General features: G+C 36.3%; 1 protein-coding gene across 4 annotated transcripts in view; it reads right to left on the reverse strand.

Annotated features, from left to right (window-relative positions):
- Positions 1-17,971, reverse strand: part of KCNK2 (potassium two pore domain channel subfamily K member 2) — a 189,273-nt gene that overhangs the window by 18,515 nt on the left and 152,787 nt on the right. The window lies entirely within an intron of this gene.

Raw genomic sequence — 17,971 nt, forward strand, 5'->3', positions numbered from 1 at the left:
ATATTCTTATACACAATAACATTTATGCTAAATATTAATATTATATGCATTATTTTACACAATGGTATTACATATAATCTATTTTATAATGCACATTTTACATATATTATTATATATGGTCTATTTGTGATTGTTCTTTGGAGTACTGATCCACAGAATGCCCTTTCACAGTCATTGTTAAATTGGACTGAATCATGTTTTTGTCTTTTTATGAATGTGTGGAAAGTCTTTCAGGAATAGCCAGAAATACAATAAGTAAAAGTGGTCATTCATTATTGGAAAATAAGATAAAGCCAGAAATGAACCCCACACTTCAACAAGCAAAAGTAGCAGAGAGGGTCTAATAATGCAGAGTGGTCATGCACACTGAGTGCTCATGCACGCTGAGCAAGTTCTCACAGCTGCCTTTCCCAAACCAAATATAGCACCGCCAAATTAGTTCTACAGAAATTCTGCTCAGTGAGCAGGACATGCTCTGTCTAACAAGCATGTGGCAGTATTTTAATTAACTTGGCTAAACTGTAATGAGGCTGCCTAAGAAACAGGAAGAAAGGGCAAAAAATAAAATAAGAGGCAATGGAAATATTTTAGGTTGACATGAAGACCAGACTAGCCTCTCACCCTGGAAGAGTGAGAGGGCACACATCCTGAGCCTGTCTCTCCAGCTGTGTCTCCTGATGACTTATGAGTTTAGAATTTGGGAAAAAGCAGTGCCTCTGAATGTGACTAGAGAATATGGGAAGGTTCCACTGTGAACAGAAAGTCCAGGAGCCACAGAGTCCTCTCCTACCCTTTCAATGAATCCCTCTAAACTGTGTCTGGTGACAGCATCATGAGCACATGTCACCCTTGCCTGAGGCAACTGGAGCTGTCCAAAGGATCTACTTATACCACCGGGAAAGAAAGGGACCCTGCCAAGACACAGAACGAGCCAGAAGCCCTTCACTACCCCTGCCAGTGTCCTCGGGCAGGCTGACTTTCACATACAGCATTTATGATACTGCTTTATGCTTTAGAGAACATGGTTTGAACTATTTATATTTGTACCCATGCAACAGAGAGCTGTTCTAAAAGGTTTGGGTTATACCTTGCTCTAGTTATTTTATGAAATCATGTTACATCATGTACTAAAGGAACAAGGAATATTCGGGAAGGTGAAAAAGCAATGAAAAAATCCACATGCTTCTTCGGGACCTTACCAGGATTACCTGTTGGTTTTCATTTGCCATTGATGAAAATAAGTCCAGCTTCGCAAGCTCTCACATTAAACTAACACTTAGACAACATGGAATGAGATGGGCCATTTGCCTGTGTCTTATTTTAACATCTCTGGGGCTTATGATAAAGCTTTAGAGGCTCTATTCTGGAGTTCCCCTCTCACTAACTTCCTTATTTCTTTTTCTTTAGATGTGGAAAAGTTGGTTGCTCAAGCACTCTGCAGAACAGAAGGTAAAAAATTGAGGAGAAAAAGAAATGGGAACTAACTGATTCATTATTCTGTAGTTTAAAGGTATCCTCAGATGGCCAGTTTCTCCAACAGAGAACACTGTATGCTTACTTTATTGGTTTGTGAAACAAAATACCTGAGATCTTTAATGAATAAAAGAATATGATGCTTTTCATGGTTGCTGAATGTGGACATATGGAACATATTTGTATTGGTAAACAGGTTCAAAGAGACAATGATGTAGAAATAAAAATCTAAAGTTGTTTCTGGTTCAATTAGAAGTAACCAATTAGGAATGAATGCAGAGATTCACAAATGGACAATAGGACAAATGGACTAAAATAGCATATTTATCAAATAAAAATCATAAAACTTTGGTGCTGCTCAAGAACTTTTGAATCAATACTTTTGAGTAACATGCTTTTTATATGGAATCTAGGTTTTCACCATAGAGCCTGGAGTTCATTGACAAGGTAAAGGATCTAGAAACAATTTCAAATTTATAATCCAATGCTTTGGTTATTTTAAGGATATGAGATCCAGCTTTAGCAAATTACTATTTAAGAGCCAACCCTTCTAATAATTTCACAGCTTAATATTCTTTTGTAAGCTTCAATCTGCATTTTTAAAATAAGGAGTGCTCTAACCTGACCAATTTGTATTAGGCCTCTTCTGAAAAACCATTAACAAGGCCATCACCTTCCCACTACCCTAATAGAACTGTATGAAGCCTGAGAGCTTTCCCACTGGTAAAGTGTCTACCTTGGATGCAAAGCTACGAAGAACATTTCCATTTCTGATAGCCGTTAGGCTGCATGATCTCTAAAAGCTGCCAAACACATTTATTCCAGGTAAGCATAAGCATCCCCTAACTTTTCCCTCTCAAACAATAAAAACCATACAGATTTTATGCTACATGTAGTTACTAATATCTAGATTAGGATATAAGTGTGAGAAACAGTATCAGTACTCCCGGGACCTTTTAAAAGGTCAAGCTGTCCAGGGAGGGAAAGGCAGAACTCTTGTTCTGAAGTTGGGTATTCAGAATTCCTAAGTGGTCTGAATACCATCTCAAAGGCATCTTATACAATACAGGATATTTCTGCTAAGTTCCACTGGGAGAAGACCTGGTCTATTTGAAATTAACCATCAATTTGAAGGCAATATTTGAGCAAAATATTTCTAATTAAAAATAAAAGCAGATGATGATTTAGCATCAAGCATTTAAGGTAATGATATTATCTAATTAGAGATCTTGGAAAACATACCAATTCCTTTTCCAATTTCTTTGGAAAACCATATGGAATTAATCTCATGCTAAGACTATTATTTCTCTAAGTAACTTTGCCCTTGAATGAATAATACATTCACCAAAATAATAACTGTAATCATAATATTGGCTATTTTATGTGTTTTGGTCTCTAGAAACATATCAGTTATATACCAGTAGCCCTTCCTGCTTATATTTTCTCCATTGATGCATAAATTTTACTTTTCAATCAAATTCATGCTCTTGAAATCAGCAAATTTGCCATTTTACATAGCTTAGAAAGTTTAAAGTATTAAAACCTTCTAGAAAATGTTCCTAATGCACAAAATAGAAACAATAAGTGGTATTTTACATAAGGGAAGGGGAACATACTTTAACTAGCAGCAGGGAATAAATGGTAAGAACTGATTAGCTCAAAACAAAACAACTATAACAATGCATTAAAAATACCAAGAAGCCTTCCATCGTAAAATCATCACCTCAGGAAGAAAAATAAAATTTTGCTGCAACTAGAAATTAGATTTGAACAGTATCTAGTCTGATGTATCAACCTTGTATTGCATCTTAGAGGAATTACTCAAGAATTTTTAAATCATGAAATGTTCCAGTGTGTTGAAAATTTTAAATAGCTCATATGCCAAGCTGCTTAATTATGAAGTTAATCATTTCTTAAATATAAATTAAAATTTATTAGTATCTGTAGGCCATAATAAAATAAAACCCATGAAAATAAATATACTTTGATTCCACTAGAGATGAAAATGAATGAAATTAAAGTTTTATCTCTGATTTGATCAAGAAGGAAAACTGATCCTTCCATCTCCCCCACCATGCTGGAGATCAAGTCCAGGGCTTCACATGTGCTAGGCAAGTGAGTTACATCTCCAGCCTTGGTTCTCATATCACTGTTCAAAATAGGCTAATAGGTCTATCTAGAGCTTTCCAAATTCTGAACCCTGTCCTCTATATCCTCTTATCTCTACAGTTGTTCTTTCATTCAACTCAACAAGTCTTGGAGTGCCAATTATATACCAAGCACCACTTCCTTCCCTTTTAAAGAGTAGGGAAGAGAGGCAGTAAATTATAACACATAATGAACATATGTAAGAATTGAGCTGCTATAAACATTGATATGGCTGCATCACTGTAATATGAAGATTTTAAGTCCTTTAAGTATATGCTGAGGAGTGGGATAACTGGGTCAATGGTGGTTCCATTTCAAGTTTTCTGAGGAATCTCCATACTGCTTTCCATAATGGTTGCACCAATCTGCAATCCCACCAACAATGTATGAGTGTACCTTTTTCCCCACATCCTAGCCAACATTTATTGTTAATAATTTCTGTTCTGACTGGAGTAAGATGAAATCTTATAGTAGTTCTGATTTGCATTTCTCTAATTGCTAGAGATACTGAACATTTTTTTGCATATATTTGTTGATCCATTGTATTTCTGCCTCTGTGAAGTGTCTGTTCAGTTCTTCAGCTCATTTATTGATTGGGTTATTTGCTTTTTTGGTGTTGAGTTTTTTTTAGTTCTTTCTATATCCTGGAGATTGATGGTCTATCTGAGGTGCGTGTGAGTTGTCACAACCACATCAAGGTTTATAGCAGCTCAATTCACAACAGCTGAACTATGGAACCAATATGCCCTTCAACAAATGAATAGATAAAGAAAATGTGGTATATATACACAGTGGAATATTACTCTGTCTTAAAGAAGAATGGAATTAAGGTATTTGCAAATAAATGGATGGAGCTAGAAAATATCATCTAAGCAAAATAAGCTAATGCCAAAAAACCAAAGGACAAATGTTTTCTCTGATATGTGGAAGTTAATTCACAATAAGTGTGTGCGGGGTACTGAGGGAAAAATAGAGGTACTTTGGATTAGGCAGAGAGGAGTGAAGGGAGGGAAAGGGGGATGGGGGTAGGAAAGAGAGTAGAATGAATTGGACATATTACCCTATGTGCATATATGATTACACAATCAGTGTGATTCTACAACATGTACAACTGGAAGCAGGAGAAGTTATACTCCATTTATGTATGATGTGTCAAAATGCATTCTAGGGTCAGGTATAGCTAATTAGAACACATTTTTAAAAATTAAAGAGACATAAGAAGTTAGACATTGGTGAAAATGATGAAAAGGTAGCACAGGGCAAGGAGAATCAAGGGTGCTGAGGGTAGAGAGGACAATTTTAAACAGGAATGCCAAGGGAGATGATGCTGACAAAATGTAAATGATGAAAAGACTTGACCATAGTGGGAAGCACTTGATGACAGGAAGTGGTCAGTGCAAAGTTCCTGCGACAGGAGCCTGTCTGGTGTGCTGGAGAAACAGCAAGGGAGGTGGTACGGCTGAAGCAGAGTGCAGAGGGGAGAGAGAAGATGAGAGAAGAGGCCAGAGTAATGGGGGCTGGATCTTACAGAACATTCCATGCTACTTTACAGACACTAATTTGCACTCTGAGGACACTGAGAAGCTACTGGAAGCTTCGAAGTGGAGAAGAGACACGATGAGACTCAGGTTTCTAAGGATGATTGAGAAAACTATGTGGACAACAGATTTTAGAGAAAAGGTGAAAGCAGGAAACCACGGGGAGGCTCCTGGAATAAATGCGTGAGCTCATGGTGGCATCAGGAAAGATGAGAAGTAAGAAGGGGTTGGATTTTGGAGACATTTTCAGATCAGTGTTACAGGATTGCCTGATAGACTGAATGTAAAACAGGAAAGAAAGAATCAGGGTACTACCTTCTTTACACAATTTTCCCTGTTTCACTTAATTAGACTTAGCAATTCCCAGGTCTGTGTGCCATTGCACCAAAGCATCTTCTTTTTTTTCTATTATAGTATCGGCCCTATAGTAATTATTAGGAGATGCACATGTACTTCTACTCAACCATAAATATCTCCTTGAAGGCAAATGCTCTGGTATGACTTTTTAAATATTTTACTAAATCAAATGTCTGAAGCCATAGATCATCAAAATATGTTTGATAATCAAATAAATCAATGACTTTATTCCACATATTTTGTGCTGTGCACCTTTTGTGGGAGGCACAATAGTCCCCAGTTTGAATACTGGCAATACTAATAAGTGAAAACTTCATTTATCTTTTATTCAAATTGAGATTATCTTGCTTTTTAGTGCATTCATACTTATGATGGACCTTCATGTTGCAGTTCTTGTGGTTTCAAAAATATAAAGCAATTCTTCTCCTGCCCTGGTTATATACACTTGCTGCTTAGCCTAACAATTAGAAACATGTATTGAATATAAACTAGTACCCATTAAACTGAATGGATAACTAGGTTAAATCTAGCTAAAGAGGTTCTCAAATAATAGTATAAATGGCAAGAATAAAGATGAATATGTGTGTGTGAGTGTGTATGTGTACAACTAGATGACATCAACATACCCTCATTAAAAGAAATCACTTAGTTTCTCAGAAATAAGCTCCAGGAAATTGAAGGGGTCACTAACAAATGACAGACTTTGGTATTTGTGATAAATCCTATGAAAAATACCACTGTATTCAGTCTTACAGTCTCCAATTTTGCAAATGAATTCCTTTGTACAGTGAGATTTCCCAATGTACTTGATGTTCTACCTAGCTTAAGGGCAACATTTCATACAAAGCATTTTGTTTAGAAGATACTTAAGTGCTTATAGTTGTAGAAAGGCTAAAAGACAGCAAATCCAGAGTGGTTTGTATGGGAGGGATAAACGGTTATGAGATGTGAGAAGCTTTTTTCACTTTAAGTTAAAGGTGAAAGAAGCAGATATTTAGAAGATTGTAAGCAGCCTACCACTCTGGTAAGAATGAGAATGTATCCTTATATCCTTTATGATGAAAGTGATGGCTTTGGTGAGCATCTTTGAACTTCTGCTTGATGACTCACAGACATGTAAGTTGAATACGTATCCACTATACTGGGGAACAACCTCACCTGAGGAAGCAATGCAAATGAGGTGGTTCAGAGTGGGGCTTCCAGAATCACACTTAATGGTGGAAATAGCTCTCCCAGTTTGGGGGAGTGTATATTTGTACATATGTTTCTATTGCGTTGACTGGTCTTTGGCTAATCTGGCCTCTGCCTTCAGAAGAGGGAATATCTAGTTGAACGAACCCTCTGGAGTGATAATCAGACACAGCACTGGGACTGCACTCAGAGGGCTGAGGAGTGGGACAGGCAAGAGTGGAGCTGCTGAGAATATGCCAAGAGACTCATGGAGCAGAGCTGCCTGAGCGTCCATCATAAAGCTGTTCTTTTCTTCTTGTCATTCCTTTAAGTCATCCTCAAGCCTTCCATAATGTTACATGCTGTGTCAGCCTTATATTTGCTGAGTTACAGGGAATAAAGTGAGAAATCTGTACCCGCAATTGGTTCAGTGGCCCAGAGAAAGCTTCAGCACAGGAGGGCAGCTGTGACATGGCCAGGTGAGCAGTGGAGAGGGAAATCTAGAGTCAGTCTGCAGAGAAGGGGACAAGTCCAACAGGGAGAGATGTGTGCACCATGAAGTTACAGCAAGCTGTTCTGAGCTGAGATGGGATAGTCTACAGGGTATATATAATCCAAACAGAATTCTGAAATTTTTTAATTAAGTAATGACAAAAACTATATTATAGATGTCTGACTGAATATGATTTTCCTTAATAAATAGGCCATAATTTAGAGTAGATTCTATTATGAATTTTTAATATTTGAAAACACAGTTTGTAAATATAGTTCCTTAGAATGGCAGGTTGAACCAAATGAAACTTTGATTCTTAAGCTCAAAAACAGTTTGATGTCAGCAATATCATACATATTCATCTACTAAATTAAAAAAATAATATCAGATAAATGACACCCTATTCTTGTATATCTGGTTACTTTGGTATTATGTATTGGTGTTATGGGACCTACCTTCAGTTAGGTATAAAATTTCTATAAGGTTTCTTTCTGTAGATTCAGTATCATCAAGTCACTCCTGAATGAGTGGATAGAAGCAAAGACACAGATGCAGAAGGGCTGAGAGCGGGAGTTGCCTTTTTACAGGAATAGGAATCTCCAAGCTTCCATACAACCTAAAGCCCATTTATAATTTCTTTAAAAAGCAGTTGCATCCTTTTAACTTTAACTCTTCCTGATGCTCTGATTTAATAAAATCATTAGTGAATCTTAAGTAAGGCAAAAGCAGATAATATTGCTCAGCTTATCAGAGATTTGGGAACTAATATAAAACCAAATATGAATATAGCACATAAAGTTTAAGTATCCCAACTTATGATTATAACTTTAATCCTTCTTTGAATTATATTATTAATATAAGCACAACACATAAAATTTGAAACTCCCAAGATATTATTATTTTAACTCTTTCCTTGGATAATATTATCATAATAATATTATTTTTATAGTTTAAATTAGACAAGAAAAGATTATAGTATTTTATGAAATTATTTAGAACAAGGTAGATTATAACATAGAACAAATAATCCCCTGATCTTGGTGGTTTAAGGCAGCAAAGGTTAATTGCTTGCTGATTCTAAGTCCACAGGCCAGCAGGGGCTCTTTGGATGCAGCTACTCAGGGAACCAGACAGAAAGCAGCATGCGCTATCTCCTATGGTGGCAAGCAAAGGCAAGCAAAATCTTGAAAGGCCCATGGGAGTAATTAAATTTTCTTCCCATTTTCCCCTATCATTTCCACCCACTGCTCATTGGTCAGATCTGTTCATGTGACTCACCAACCACAGGGAAAAGAGGAGGTTTAACCCTAAGGTGTATATGGAAGGGAAGACAAATGAAAATATTTGATGAATAAGACTGACACCTAACACTTGTTCTGGATAAAGAGAAAGCATTCTTCCTTGTTCTAAAATAAGAGGTTTTGTGTGAGTGTGAGTGTGTGTGTGTGTGTGTTTTCATGCATTTGTGAATATGTATGCATGTGTGTATATACACCAGTAACTGGAAGATGTTCTTTGGGTTTAAATCAGGTTTAAAGCAGAAAGAGCTAAGTTTCCCTGGTACAGTTAGGATGCTCTCCACTGAACACTGAACAGATCATTACGCTCTGATGCAAAAGATGATCAGATAATTCCAATTAAATTCCAAAATATTCCCCCTACTTTCAGCCTCAACCAACCACAAACAAACTAATATTTAGTTAGGAAGAGTCTTATATGAAAAAGAGCTAAAACCAAATTTGTCGGCTAATCCATCTTTGAAAGCACATGTGCTTGTATTCTCAGCAAACACTTGGATTTTTTTGTAAAATGGGATTGATTTTAGCTCTATGAGTAAGCACGATATTTTAGTTTGAATTAAAAGTCTAAAAACAATTTCAAGAGCAAAGTTCATGGTGGCAACTTTTCCTGACATGAAATCTTGGAACAGATGACGGTTTCAAACCAGTCAAAAGAAACAGATAACATTATATCATGATGCACTAAATTCCCATAATGTGATCTCTAACTACAGAAAATGAAATTACTTATAGCTTTCAGGCAAAAACTATCAACTTATTTTCCTATTATGTACAAATGAATAGAAAAAACTACTCTGAATTTCTACTACCAGATGGCGTTCTATGAAATACTTGAAACAAAAAGAAGACACAGAGCTTCAAACAAAAATCTTGTAAAAACAAAAGAATCTTCCTGCATCTTTTTTTTTTTTTAATGAGGGCAGGTTTTGGGGATTGAACTCAGGGGCACTCGACCACTGAGCCACATCCTCAGCCCTATTTTGTATCATTGAGTTGCTTAGCACTTGTTTTTTGCTGAGGCTGGCTTTGAGCTCATGATCCTCCTGTCTCAGCCTCCCAAGCTGGTGGGATTATAGGCATGCACCACCACGCCCAGCTGTTTTTTATGTTCTTAGGGTACCAGCTGAACTACTGCTACTTAGTTCAATAAAGAGGTAAATCTATGTGAATTCTACTCCAGTTAGAACAGCAGGACAACAGGAAATCTGTGGGTGTGATTCAAGAAAAGAATTAAGACAATAGTATTCTGGGTAGATTTAAGGAACATTTCATGTAAAAACTGGTTTTCAAGTCCATAAACATCTAACATATTTGAAATTTCTACACTTATTTTTCCCTGTGCTCTTCTGCATTCTGTTCTTTTGATTAAATTTTAACAATACATATACCCTCAATGTTTTCTTACTTATTTGTTGTGTGTTCACTTATTTCAATCAGATGAAAGTGTTGAAACATAGAAGTAATTACAGTATCTTATGCTTTATATAGAGCAATGTGTTAATATATAGAAGGTAGCCCTAGAACTCTGCAGAATTTTATATTTGAGATAACAATTTAATACCAAGTTCCTGAGAAATGCAGGTGAAAAAGAACAAGCATTTAGTAAGCACTTCACCACAACACACTCTCTACCCACAGCATCTCCACGTTCTATTAGGAGGCACCGTTACTTTTGTTTTATGAGAAAACAGAGACTCAGAGTAATCAGGTACTATCATGTATTGTGAAGTTTGCAGAGCTGGTAAATAGTTGAGTTAGAATTAAATCTCAGCTCTCTGAGCCCCAAAACTCATAGCACTTTTTAGAAATGATACAAATCATATCCAATCTCTCAAAAGAATGTGAGAACAGGCTTCAAGATGTCATTGATCCATACCATAACACCATTAGTGGCTGCATTAAAATTTCAATGCCCTTCTCTGTAGTTACACAGTAATAACTAGGTCAGATTGGGACCTACTGTTCCAAACGAGTCACTATCACCTACAAAAAGGAGGCAGAGGAGGAAGAAGAGGAAGGGCTTAACAATGACATATAACTAACACCTTGAGCACCTGGGAGGCAGCAGAGCAAAAGGGTAAAAAAGTAGGGCTGTGGGGTTGAGCCTTCTGGATTCATGACTGACTTCACCACTGTAGAAGTCGTACAAGTCTAAGTAGGAAACCACATGCTTCTGTGGCTTCTCTATTAGCCATCCTCATTTGACAACTGTGCACTTTAATCACAACCTTATTTAGTATTAAAAGATGAGTTACTTAAAGTGTATTCTCTAAGAAAAATCTTTCCAAATCCTACTTCATTTTCAATATTTATTTTGATTCGTAAAGATGTTCTAACACTAGACCCACAGAGGTTCATAATATGTAACATAAATACCAAAACTATACAGAGACAAAAATATTGTGTCTTGGTTCTGCAGAAATGATTGACCATAAAATTAATCTAGAAATTAGAGATGCACTGATTCCTGGCAATTTCTGTTGCCTTAAAGAATAATTGAAGCCTTATATTGTTATTTGTACTTTTATTTTTATTCTCCTCCCAATGGCCTATTTACTAAATAAGTAATAACCTGATAAGCTCAGGCTAGGATTAGAAAAAGAAACTTTCACCTTGGTACAACTAGGCAGAGCCAAATGTTGACCAGCAGATGAAACTCAAAGTGTGACTTCTCTATCTTTTCCCGACAGCACAGGGAGGGATACTCCTATACCCATGGGATAGGAAAAAAGGGTCCTTTTATGTGCCTTCATTTTAATGATCTGATTTTCTTACCCTTTGACCAGAGCAGAGTTGCATGCATTGGAATATAAATCTAAGAAGTTTTATGATCACTGTAATCTATGCCCATAATCCAACTTCAAATAGTCATTTTTAACTATTTTAGGACCTCAATAAGAAAACAAAAACAACATCACCGAGAAAAAATTTGTACTAATCAGTATTGTACTTTCCTGCCATGTTACAAATCAAAGTCACTACTAGAAAGCCTGATACACAGTCTTAAGATAAAAGGAAGGCAGGTGAGAGGGAGGAAGAGAGGGAGGAGCACAATGACAGAGGAAAGAAGAAATAAATAGTAAAGAAAAAACAAAAGCAGGCTATTTTAAGGACCAATCTCGAATCTAAGGCTAAGCGCCTTCTTATTCCAACTTCATTTTCTGTCCCTAAAAGAAAAGTCAAAACAAACATTGATCAGGAAAGAAACACAAAACTTGTGGAGTCCTCCCAATAAACAGACTGACCTCAAACCACCACAGGCAGAGTATCAACCAGCACCCTGTACCACTTCATCAGATTGAAGCCCGTGATTGGGATTTTTGGATGAATGAACAAATGATTTAGAAATGAATGAGACATATAATTCTAATCCCTACCTGTTCACCATGCTCCAGTTCTTCCCTTTGCCGGTATGTCCCACTGTTCTAGCTCAGTCCCACCCCACCAACATCCATATTTACCACATATTCAGGCACAAGAATACCAAGGATCAGCGCTACTCCCTGCTGTACTCCGGAGGGTACAGGTTTCTCCAAGCTGTACTCCATGGACTCCATTTCCATAAAAGCACTGTGAATGTTGCTCTTTGGAATTGTACCTGGTGTGCCTAAGAACTATCATAAAATATACACATAAAATAAACACGTATAAATGTATATGCATTGTACAAATTCTAGGGCATGATGTTTACACTGTTTTATGCAGGAGCAGCTCTGAGGAGCACAGCTGCATAAGGTATTCTAGTTACTTTACTCATCTATTTTATGTTCTTAGGTTCACCTTTTATCTCATTCCTTTTCTTCACCACTGTCTTTAATAAATCTGATCACTTTCATTACCCTCTCTTTAAAACCTCACCTTCCTTGCCTTTTCAAGAAACTATGAATCGATTTATTTAGTCACATAATTTGCCAAACAGTCCTTTGGAGTTTCCACATCAGTGAAGGTGTTACTCAGGAGCCCCTTTTTAGATCTATTGTTGACTTACTTTAAAAATCTTTATAAGGTGAATTCATCTATATACTCACAACTTCCATTATCATTTATGTAGTGAAGACCCAAACTGTCAATTTTCTAGACTTGAATTAATCACCTGGATGTCAAAAACACATCAATCACAATTATATCTAAAATGAAACCATTCTATTTCTCCCATCTACTCAAAATTTTATTTTCCTGTGTTATTTCCTATGTTAAGACAATCCTTCCTAACGTTAGAATCATGGATTTCATTCTCTCTTTCTTTCTGCCCACAGCTAATAGGTTACTAAATTCTATTTCTTTGATCCCTAAATGTTTTTAAACCCCATACTTCCACCCCTCTTTCCCTGCCACCATAGACTATTCTCTATTACCTGAATTCCTGCAATAATCTCTCCCAGCTGAGAGTTCTCTGCATCCAGCTCTATTTCCTTCTAACCTTTCTTTCTCACTGTTGCCAAAAGCATCTATTCTGCTTAGTTAACATCCTTCAAGAACTCCCTGAAGTTTTAAGCTATTATAAAATGGCATATAAACCCTTTCATACTTAAAGTACATCTCCTATAAGAAATGATGATCACATATTCTATTGCAAAATTTCAAGGCTCGGCCTGCAACTGTTCTCTAATTGCTAATTTCTGCCCAAGATAAAGAGCCCCCAGGTTCAGCTCTTTCACCTAAAGGGTCATCGTCACAGTGAGTGAAGTTCAGGGGACACCAATGCTGCTGTCATCAGGTAACCAGCAGAAGAAAACTATGTCCCTCCACATTCTCAGCTCCCTTCAACATACTGGGGCCAGAGAAGGAATAGTTTTTCGAGGTTTCTTAGCACCAGAACATTCCAGAAAAATGGTTTTTCCTTAATATGATATAAAGCCAACTCATCAAAGTTAGTGTCTCTAGTTGCATAAACATCTCCATACTAAAGAAATTATACAGTAAAGAAGTGTTGCTTGATGCTCCATTCACTGTGGCCGGTTGTACTGCCACAAGGCCTGACAATCCTGGCAAGCTGTGCTGGTGTTTATCTCATATGGACACAGGAACATTCCAAACACTGTGGTGCGTGGAAATGGCTCCAAGCAGTGCACACACATGACAGCTCTCAAACACAAGAAATGTAAACCACAAGTAACTGAGCAAGGCCTCCTGTAACAGGACACACTCTTCCCCGTTTGCTTCCTAAGCAGTGAAGGTTATCTCCTCAGTGTTGGGGTCACATGGTATTTTTATTACATCTACCTCAGGAAGCAGTAATAGTGTGTTATGTGGAGTACTAAATAATCTTTATCTTCTACATGGAAACATCATTTCCTCAGAGGAGAGTACCTGGGCTCATAGAAAAGATAGCTAGTTACATTAATCTTTACTGTTAAACATATGCCTACTTTCTATTAGAGATTTAAAAATAATGAAACAAACACTTCTCAGAAATGCATGTCTCCAGGGAAAATTATTAAGTTCGTTATTGTTTCCCTGAGGAGTGCAGATCAACTGTAATGATATGTGGCACTTCTGAAACAATAGTGTTGTTCTAATCATTTGCTATTCAAATATTTCAGATGAATGAGCTATAGCAACATGTTTTATTTCAGCATATTGATGGAAAACAGTATTTTTCCTTACTTTCAAACATCATTTTATTAAAAGTATTCTTCATTGAAAATAGCATATGTTTCATTTAAAAATGAAATAAGGTCACATATTATTAGCTCTGTGTGGTCATATTTTACTAACATGGTTAAAACAGATTTGTTTTTGAAAAAAATAGCATAAGACTGGGATTTATTATTAGTCTGAATCTTTTCATTCAGGGAATGTATGTGTCTTAGTAATATTGCTTCGGAATTGATTCTTCTTTATATTCTATACTAGTTACATTTTGTGTGTGGGGGGAGAATCCTCAGTTTTTAATTTTTTTAGCATTTTTATTTATAAAAACTGAAAACTAGAAATAATCTTTTTGGCATTGGGATGCAGTTCAGTGGTAGAGTGTGCCCTTTGCATGTGTGAAGCCCTGGGTTTGATCCCTATGCCAAAAAGAAAAGGAAAGAAATTACCTGTTACTTCTGAAAAGTTTGGAGATTTTTAGAAGTTAGAATATCTGGAATGGTTGAGGCACAAAAAGTAAGGAATACATACTGAACAGTCACCTGGCACCAGTTCATCCATGTAAAGATGACAACAAGGATATAGTTATTTGGTTTTAATTTAATACCCTTTATTGAGTTATTTCAAAGTTAGAATTATCTAATAATCTTTTTATCCATTGCTATAAAAATCTGAGTAGTATTTCATTATAAAATTTTCATTCTAAATACTCTTCAGATAAATTATAAATTGCCTTTCCCTTTCTTTTTTCACATTCTCTGTTGAATTTGTGACCCTATTCTGCATTTCCCTAAATTGCACTATAAATCAGAAAATACACATCTGCTCAAATCAAAAATTCTATTTCAACTGTCTCAATCATTCAGAGCAGCTGCAGCTTCAGAGGGTTCACATAAACTTTTGGTCATGCCCTTTACTCATGAGAGCTTTCTACAGATGCAATTACCAGAAAGTACATGTTACTCAAAACACTAGGTAGATGCCAAAAGATTTGTGGTAAGAAAAAAAAAAAAAAAAGGTTTCCTTCTTCTGCATGTTTAATTGACATGAAAACACGAACTCGTACTTTAGCTGAAAGTCATGGTGATCCTTCATGAGTGGACACATGACCTTGCTTTCCATACATACTAAGCTAGTTACGGAGAAAGAGAAACCTATTCGAAAGGACAGTGTCTTGGCCTGAACTATGTCCTCTCAAAATTTATGTTTTCAAGCCACAATCCCCAGTGTGACTGTATTTGGAGATAGCACTTTTAGGAAGGAGGTTAAGTGAAGCCACAAGAGTGGAGCCCTGATCCAATAAAACTGGTGTCTTATAAGAGGAAGAGACACTGGAGCTTGCTCTTCACAAATGGGCCCAGAGGAAAGGCCATGTGAGGACACAGTGGGAAGACACCATCTGCAAGCTAAGGAGTAAGGCCTCACAGGAACCAGCCCTGCCAGTGCCTTCTCCAACTTAGAGCTTTCAAAACTGAGAAAATAAATGTGTGTTCAACCCCCAGTCCATGGTACTTCGTTGTAATAGCACATTATTACCAATGGTCATCTCATTACTCTGGAAAAGTTTGCTAATATTTTGTACCAGCTTGTCCTATTCCCAAAAGCACTGGTTCTTACTAATTAGAATTAACACTTTAATCAAATATTCTATACCAATTTCATCAAGACTTAATGCTCCCCCCAATATTATATGAAGTGCTTTAGTGGCTTTCAAACCTTATGACTTTGATCCACAGTATTACTGGGTCTGTATGTAACACAGAATATATTTATACTATACCCATGTGTGTATCACCAAATAATAATTTTTCTTATTATCAAACTATATTGTATATGTTCTGTTGAAGGCTTACAGCATTTAAGAAACAAATGCTTGTGTGTGTGTGTGTGTGTGTGTGTGTGTGTGTGTGTTTAAATTAATTTGAAAGTCAGCTTATGGCTGGATGTTTGAGTTGCTCTCACTTCCACTATTAACCAAAACATTTTCTAGCTATAATTTCCTTCTATCCCTTAGCATATCAAGATCCTTAATTATACATGAAGTTAGAATAACCATCTCTCTCTCTCTCTTGCTCTCCTTTACACACACACACACACACACACACACACACACACACACACGAGCCTGATTGAGGTAAATCTACACTCAGGTCTCAGGTCTATTCAAAAGAAGACTTTTCACACAATTCAATCTAGCAGATCAGGCATACTGTGTGGATGATTTGTTTATAATAAAAGAATTTTGGTTTTATGATACAATTAAGATATAGATTGATACATACAGATTAAGGAACTGATTTCCCAACTGGGAAATATGTATCCATGAAAGGAAGTGTTGGATAAATTACACTCTTGCCAGTTACTATAGGTACTTTGGCATTTATTTTAAACTTGTATAAGTTTACAAATTGAAAGAAAATGAGGAAAACTTAAGAAAATTAATTTTATCATTTATTATCTAGTTTCATTTGTGGGGATAAATATTTAAAGAACCTGTGCTTGTGGTAAAGATTTGATGCTGGTGTTTTGTGGTCTATGAACAGCAGATAACAAAATAGAGAAGAAAATTAAAGGAAGACAGAGTACTGCAGGTAAAGATGTTACAGATTTGTTATTCATTCAAAGTTGACTAAGACCCAAAAGCAAAATATATGCTCCTCAGTCATACTCCCACTTATAGTACCTGTAGACATGTAAATAAGAAACCAAAGCCAGGTATGTTGGCACACACCTGTGATCCCAGGACAGGAATATCACAGATTGGAGGCCAGCCTCAGAAACTTAACAAGATCCTGTCTCAAAATAAAATAAAAAGAGCTGGAGATGTAGCTCAGTGGTATAATGCTTACAGGTCCTGGAATCCACCTCTAGTACCACATACACATACACACAGACAAATCAAAATTTAATTTCTAAAGAATAAATCTCAAAACAACTGTTTCAATTTTAAATTTTTCAAATTTCTGTGTTTTACTCTTTCATTTATTTCTAACTTCAATCCATTATGATCTGATAGAATACATGGTAGTGTCTCTATCTTCTTGTATTTGCTAACATTAGCTTTGTGGCATAATATATGGTCTATTTTAGAGAAGGATCCATGTGCTGCTGAGAAGAAAGTGTATTCACTCTGGGTTGGATGGTATATTCTATAAATGTCCGTTAAGTCTAAATTATTGATTGTGTTGTTGAGATCTATGGTTTCTTTGTTCAATTTTTGTCTGGAAGATCTGTCCAGTGGTGAGAGCGGCGTGTTAAAATCACCTAGTATTATTGTGTTGTGGTCTATTTGGTTTCTGAAATTGAGAAGGATATGTTTGACATACATAGATTAGCCACTGTTTGGGGCATAGATGTTTATGATTGTTATATCTTGCTGATTTATGCTTCCCTTAAGCAGTATGAAATGACCTTCTTTATCCCTTCTGACTAACTTTGGCTTGAAGTCCACATTATCGGAAATGAGGATGGATACTCCAGCTTTTTTGCTGAGTCCATGTGCATGGTATGTTTTTCCCCATCCTTTCACCTTTAATCTATGGGTATCTTTTTCTATGAGGTGAGTCTCTTGCAGGCAACATATTGTTGGATCTTTCTTTTTAATCCAGTCTGCCAGTCTATGTCTTTTGATTGATGAATTCAGGCCATTAACATTCAGGGTTATTATAGAGAAATGATTTGGTTTCCCGGTCATTTGGTTCATTTTTAAAATTTTGTTTATTTATTTGTTTGACACAACTTGTTTCCTCCTTTATTTGACAATTCCTTTAGGATAATTCCTCCCTTTGCTGATTTGCTTCTTTGTTTTTCATCTCTTCCTCATGGAATATTTTGTTGAGAATGTTCTGTAATGCTGGCTTTCTTTTTGTAAATTCTTTTAGCTTTTCATGTATCAAAAT

This window comes from Sciurus vulgaris (genome assembly GCF_902686455.1).
Source record: "Sciurus vulgaris genome assembly, chromosome: 12".
Taxonomy (NCBI): Eukaryota; Metazoa; Chordata; class Mammalia; order Rodentia; family Sciuridae; genus Sciurus; species Sciurus vulgaris.